This window comes from Ipomoea triloba, chromosome 3 (genome assembly GCF_003576645.1).
Source record: "Ipomoea triloba cultivar NCNSP0323 chromosome 3, ASM357664v1".
Lineage (NCBI taxonomy): Eukaryota > Viridiplantae > Streptophyta > Magnoliopsida > Solanales > Convolvulaceae > Ipomoea > Ipomoea triloba.
The window spans coordinates 32,792,794-32,800,475 of NC_044918.1; positions in this window are offsets into that span (position 1 = coordinate 32,792,794).

The following is a 7,682-nucleotide window of genomic DNA, read 5'->3' on the forward strand; positions in this document are numbered from 1 at the left end:
GTTCCCGAACTCTTTTTCACTTGAAATTTTTATGGTAGAACCCCAACTCATAGTACTTGATGTCCATAAAACGTTTTGGTCATTTTGGTTCGCGAATAAACACAGAAAATTCCATTTTTGCCCTTGGCAGTGTGCTGTCCGGAATTTTTCTCTCTCTGGACCAGTTTTGGAGAAAAATTCGAAAACCATACTTATACTACTCCGATCATTATGAAATTTTATAGGCAGGTTCTACACTTACTGAACTACATATCTGAAGAAAATCGAATCAAAATACCTTACCAAATCTTCCCAATAAATCTCGGAAGTTACTGCCAGAAATCTATCTTGATTTTTCAATATTTTCATAAGTAAGCCTATATGGACATAATCATAACATATACAAGCATATACATCCATATATTTCAACCAAACAATCAATTATCCAATTTCAAGTGACTAAACCAACTTAAGGGATTCCTTACCTCGACCGGGTTTCTAATCCTCGTAGAAGACTTTTGGAGTTGATTCCTCCAATTTCACCTTAAAATCCTAGGATCAAAATCAACACCATAACACAATATTTTAAGAAACTAAGCTTAGATTCAAGATCTAGGAAGGGATATAAAGCTTTTTACCGAATAAAATCGAAGTCTTACCGAACAAAATTGACACTTGAGAAGGATTTTGGCTATGGAAATTGATGGAAGAAAATGGTGAAGAAGATGAAAGGATCACCCTCTCTCTCTCTCTCTTTTCTCACGAAATGGGAATGGGAAATGAAGACATGAAATTTCTTCGTTCTTATCTCAACATATAAATATCCCTTATAAGATAAGATTAAGGGAAAAATAATAAAATAATAAAATATCTCCAACCTTATCAGTTGGGGTCCAAACAGATAAAGTTTCGGTGGAAAATAATCNAACAACTATTTCCTCAAAATTCACCATATACAATCTTTATCTCAATATTTCCATATAACAATTTCCTTAATAAACATCGTAATATCATCACCACTCAAAATTCCTTTAAACCATAATATCTTTACCAAAGAGATATTTTAAATCCTCGAGTAAACACCAACAATCCCCAAATCAAAAGAATTACTTCCAAGTTCTTAAAATAATAACCAAAGAGAGAATTCCAACCTCTCCAAATAAATTATAAAGGAGTAATTCCAATCTTTCAACATAACCACCAAATAGAGAGTATTGCCCATAACAAAGATCTCACAATAATCACAAAAGATAATCCTTCAAATAATTAGTCCCACCTTGATAATATATTAATTACCATTCCGTCTATTCATCCAGTCATTAAACCTTAATAACTATTACCAGTCCTTAATCACTATAATTAGAGCTTAATCACCTCCTGAACTCCATTGTTAATCCATCATTAATTACTAAGTCCTTAATTAAGCTCTAATTACTATATATGATCATTACAATCATCAGTAATATCCATCCTAACTTTATCACCATTTCATAACCCATGTATCAACATGTTATAGCATCATCATCATTCTCATAACCTCTTAGGTTCATTACAACCCCATCATCTAAACATCAATAATAATAATCAAAGCTTATACAATTTGATCTTACTCTCGAACCTACTGGACTCCACTGGACGCGCAGTGGACGCGCGTCCAGGGCCGCGTCCAACACGTTCCGCCTATTCTGGACAGTAATTCAGCTTGGCGCAGTCCGAAAGATTGAGCCGGTAAAAATAGTTCCCGAACTCTTTTTCACTTGAAATTTTTATGGTAGAACCCCAACTCATAGTACTTGATGTCCATAAAACGTTTTGGTCATTTTGGTTCGCGAATAAACACAGAAAATTCCATTTTTGCCCTTGGCAGTGTGCTGTCCGGAATTTTTCTCTCTCTGGACCAGTTTTGGAGAAAAATTCGAAAACCATACTTATACTACTCCGATCATTATGAAATTTTATAGGCAGGTTCTACACTTACTGAACTACATATCTGAAGAAAATCGAATCAAAATACCTTACCAAATCTTCCCAATAAATCTCGGAAGTTACTGCCAGAAATCTATCTTGATTTTTCAATATTTTCATAAGTAAGCCTATATGGACATAATCATAACATATACAAGCATATACATCCATATATTTCAACCAAACAATCAATTATCCAATTTCAAGTGACTAAACCAACTTAAGGGATTCCTTACCTCGACCGGGTTTCTAATCCTCGTAGAAGACTTTTGGAGTTGATTCCTCCAATTTCACCTTAAAATCCTAGGATCAAAATCAACACCATAACACAATATTTTAAGAAACTAAGCTTAGATTCAAGATCTAGGAAGGGATATAAAGCTTTTTACCGAATAAAATCGAAGTCTTACCGAACAAAATTGACACTTGAGAAGGATTTTGGCTATGGAAATTGATGGAAGAAAATGGTGAAGAAGATGAAAGGATCACCCTCTCTCTCTCTCTCTTTTCTCACGAAATGGGAATGGGAAATGAAGACATGAAATTTCTTCGTTCTTATCTCAACATATAAATATCCCTTATAAGATAAGATTAAGGGAAAAATAATAAAATAATAAAATATCTCCAACCTTATCAGTTGGGGTCCAAACAGATAAAGTTTCGGTAGAAAATAATTTAAACAAGAATAATTTCCGAAACTAAAAATTTATTCCAGACTAACCCTCAAAATTGGGCTAGGTTCGGTACACCGCGAAATTTAGCGATGTACGATCAAAATAAATTTTCGCTGCTATGAGCTGATTTAATTAAATAGGAAATTCAAGAATAATAGTATCGTGTCTAATAATTCATTTCCTAGGACAAACGGGTCCGAACACCAGCTCCTAAAATTTTTACGGTTCGTGACCGGTACGTAGGTTCGCAGCTTAATAACAACTATACTCACTTATAAAAATTCTTTTGAAATATCTGAAGATCATAACTTAGGAATGTCAACGCCTTAGGATAATGTTAATAAAATACGGGGTATTACATATATATTTGGAACTATACCCTGCTCGTCGACATCTTTGTCGTTTCCGGCCACTGATGCATCCTCGTTTAGGACTGTTGTTGTGCTGAATCCCTCTTATGCTATTTGGGGGCAATAAGGCCAGACCATTATGTCAATGTTGATCTCATCTCTTGCTGAGGAAGTTATGCATTTGGCAGTAGGGCATCAGATGTCGAAAGAAATTTGGGACGCCGTGGAGATCGCTGTGCCGTCTTCCTCCCAGGCTCATGCGTTGAATCTTCTTGGTTAGCTCCAATCCCTTCGTCAAGGAGATTCGTCGTTCATTGGTTATTTGGGGCGTGCTTAGGTGATCGTGGAGGACCTTGCTCTTGACGGTCGATCTGTATCTCTGGATTAAGCAAAATCTTTTTGTATTCAAGGGTCTTAGGCCTGAATTTTGCTCACCGACTACCTCTCTTGCTGTTCGTGGTGTGCCAGTGACGCTACAAGAGCTTAGTAATTTTCTAGGTGCGCATGAATTCATTAGTGTAGATGATTTTCAAATTCTGACTGCTCCTAGTGCTGCCTCAATAGTTGCTCTTGTTGCGTAGCGTGGTGGTGGCCAAAATTGTCGCTCTGGGTAGAACCGAGGTGGTGGCTCATTTCGAGGTTAGCAGTAGTCCCAGGGTCATAACCGTGGTAGTCAACGCGGTGGAGGTTCGAGGTAGTATTCTCCTCGTTGTCAAATCTGCGATGGTCATGGTCACATGACAATGACTCGTTTTTAGCGTTATTTGGGAAGCTCCTGATCGCAGGCTCATTTGACAGTTCAGGATGGTTCTAGGTCTGGTGTTCGGTGTTCCACTGACTTCATAGACTTAGTACCCAGATACAGGTGCCGCTAATCATGCCACCCCGGATATTAGTGCTTTGTCTACTTTTGAGGAGTATAATGGTAATGACACTTTGCGTGTCGGTGACGGTATGAGCTTACCTATCTCTCGTGTTGGTTATACATCGTTTACCTCTCCTACTAGGTCTTTTTGTATGTATAATATTTTGCATGTTCCTGGGTTGTCTGTGTCTCTTCTTTCTGTTCAACATTTTACTTTTGGCAATTGTGTGTTTTTTGAGTTTCATCCTATTTTTTTTGTGAGGGATATCGTCACCAAAACGTTTTTATTTCGAGGTAGTAATTTGGGTGTCTTCTATTCGTTGTCGGTGTCTCATTCGTCTCCATCTACTTTTCTTTCTGCACGAGCGTCTACTTCTATCTGGCATAGTTGTCTTGGGCATCCTCATCAGCGTGTTTAGAGTTGTGTCTTGCAGTCTTGTTCGGTTAGTGGGTTTAGTCATGATAATCTGCGTGTTTCCCTTTGCCACATGTTGAGTCGTCTAGTTTGCATGTCCTTGACTTAGTGTATACTGACATTAGGGGTCTAGCGCCTCTTTTGTCTTTTGGTGGTTATAAACTTTGTTCTTTTTTTGTTGGATGATTACACACGTTACACTTGGTTTTATCCAATGCACTTGAAATATGATTTATATGATATGTTGAGCGTTTTCGTGCCATGGTTGAACGCTCTTTTCCCCACAAAATAAAGTCTATACATTCTAATCTTTGTGCTGAATACAAAATATTGCACTCTTGTTTTTTGTAGTTAAGCATAAGTGCATAACTCATAGGCAATCTTGTGCTTACACTCATGAGCACAATGGGCGTGTAGAGTGTAAGCACAGGCATGTTGTTGAGACAGGGCTCACTCTCATGGCCCATGACTCTGTTCCATCTTGTTTCTGGGATTTTGCTTTTGAGTCAGCTGCTTACCTCATAAATAAATTGCCTACTCCTACTTTAGGGTATTCTAGTCCTCATTACATGCTTCATCGATCTCACACATCACATTTTTATCTCTGTCTCTGGTTGCTTGTTCTATCCTCACATGCGTCCTTATAATCGTCATAAGTTGGATCTTAAGTTCTCTCATTTTGTCTTTCTAGGTTATCTTGAGTCCCTTCGGGAGTATCGGTGTATGGACCTTTACACTAACAGAATATTTGTCTACAGGCATGTCAGGTTTGATGAGACAGTGTTTCCTTTTGCTACTAAATATGTTGTGCAGTAATCTTAGCCTTCTAGGTCATTACCATGGGTTGTCTCTTCTCTCCAGAGTCCATCGGTGGATCCTTTGGTTGCGATGTTTGTCTCTCCTGCTATTGTGCCAAAGTCTTGGCATGTTACTATCCCGTGCCCTGCGACTTAGACACATGCCATGGTGACTATAAGCATGTCTCGGGCCGGTGTTGGCTCTATTGCTTTGACGACTGAGGTCTATCCCTCTAAGCCCACGTGCTATACGCAGGCTGTTCGATTTGCAGAATGGCGGGTTGCTATGGACCTCGAATTTAATGCTTTATTGCAGAATCAGTCCCGACGGTTGGTTCTCTATCGCCCCAGGATGAACGTGATTGGCTGTAAGTGGGTCTTTGAGTGCATTTGATGAATATTATGTTGTAAAGGGTCAAATGTGTGAATGAGTGAACAATTGGGGGATGCATTTATTATTTTCAGGAAATTGGAGCTTAAGGGAAGGGTATTGTGGTCATTTTGGAGCTAAAAAGGAGACATTTAGCCGGATGAATACTTCCATGACTAGATGCATGCTCGTGCAAGCATCAATGCTGAGAAAGGTAGAAAGTTGCACGAGTAAAAATCACACTCGTGCAAGGTTTTACTCTAGAAAAGGCAGAAAGTTGCACGAGCAGAATCACGCTTGTGCATGGTGATACAGTAAGATATGTAGAAAGTTGCACGAATGGGTTATGCTCATACACCCTTCGTATACAACCCAAGCACGAGCATACAAGAAGCCGAACATCTGGGAGAAACAAGAACAAAGCGTGCCACGCTTGTGCAAGCTGTGGTACAGACGCCAAATATTTAGACTATAAATAGCCTTGTTAGATTAGTTTTAGGATGAATCTTCTATTCTTTTTCTCTCCACACCTAGCCACTTCAAACTCATGTTCTTCACTTGAAGAAGGAGACTTCTAGGGCTAGCAAATTGACAACTTGTTTGATCTTGGAGAGCTCTTTCAACTTGTGATCTTCAACTGTAGATTTCAATTACTTCAAGCTACGTAAATTCTTGAGTTTTATTCAATTCTTGCTTTCAATCATTTATGATGTGTGTGCATACTAGAATCATGAGTAGTTAGGTATTCTTTGGGAATTGGTTTAGTTTTACTTACAATGAAGCATGAATGCTCTTTAATTGAGATTAGGAGGTCTAATTGTGTATTGATGAATAAAGATTCTTGTTGGAAGTGGATTCTGTTGTTGTCTCTTGTGCATTGAACGCACGCTTTGCGTAAGAGAATCTAGGAAAAAGAGTGTTTGCCAAGGAATTGGGAGCCATTCTCAGCTCTTCCACTTGGAATTCCTACCTTACGTTGGAAAACGAAGCCTGGAAAAAGACGAAGGTAAGGTGTTCAATGAAATGCCTTGGGGGATTAAAGTTGCTACCAAAGTAGAACTTGAATCCTTTGGGAGGCCAAGGACCGGAATGGCTTTGGCAGTTGATGCTAGTTTCCAAGAATCACGATTCGAGCATGCCATGACCTCCACTATTGACTCTTTATGCCTTCAAGCAAGGGAAGCTATTCTAATCCCCCCTGTTTCTAATTCTTGTTCTTTGTCTGCTTGCTCACATTTATTGCTTTGTATGCTTTCTTTAATGTTCTTTGGTTACATGTTACCACATAATCTTTCTCTCAATGCTTGCACTTAGCTTCGCAATGCCTTTTTACAGTTATGATTAACCCTTGCTACTCACTCCAAGTTATCATCCTTAAGATACGACATCTCGAGGAGTCTTTATTCCTCACTTGCTTTCCATCCACTACATATTACACCTTTGTCACTATTGATCTTTGGGAAATGCATTTTTCCCTACTTGAGCACAACACAAACCAATTTATTGTAGAGGCCAAAAAACATATATGCCCTTTATCAGAAGATGCCTTAGAGTTAGATGTCTTTGGAGAATGGGAACATCTCTTATCGCTAGGAGACAAATAACTTTCCTTGCTCTATTTATTTGTTGGTTATGCCTACTGAAGATGAGTTGGTTTGAGACTTAGAACTGACGAGGCTGATATCATATGATAAAACATCTATCGGAAGATCCTACAACATGTACATTGGATTTACCGTTTTGACCTAACAAATACTACATGAGGTCTGCTAGAAGTGCACACAATCAACTTTCCTTAGGTAACATTTTACAACAAACGAACCTCTATTACAACTCCTAAGGTTTGCCAAAGGCAAAACCTAAGGCTCTTATGGCTGATTACAAAAGAATGGGGAGTCTAAGTTCCTAATATGCATATTAGCATCATCAAAATCTATACAACAATTCTTGCTAACAAAAATAAGGAAAAAAAGGCGAGGTCAATGTCATAAATATACAAACTCTATTTTGGAAGTTTTTATATTTATAAAATTAGCCATGCTATTGTTTTTCCTTTGTTTTCTTTATTTTCTAACCGTTATATTTACTATATCGGTAACTTGCATTTATCTACCATTCTTACAACAAGCTTTGTTCTAATGGGAGTTGGGCTCTTTCTCTATATATAAAGAAAACTTGTATAGGATTATTATAAATGATTTAGGGTTGTAAAGATTTTATTTCAGAAAGACTTATATATTTTAGAAGATTTTTCATAATTAATGTCA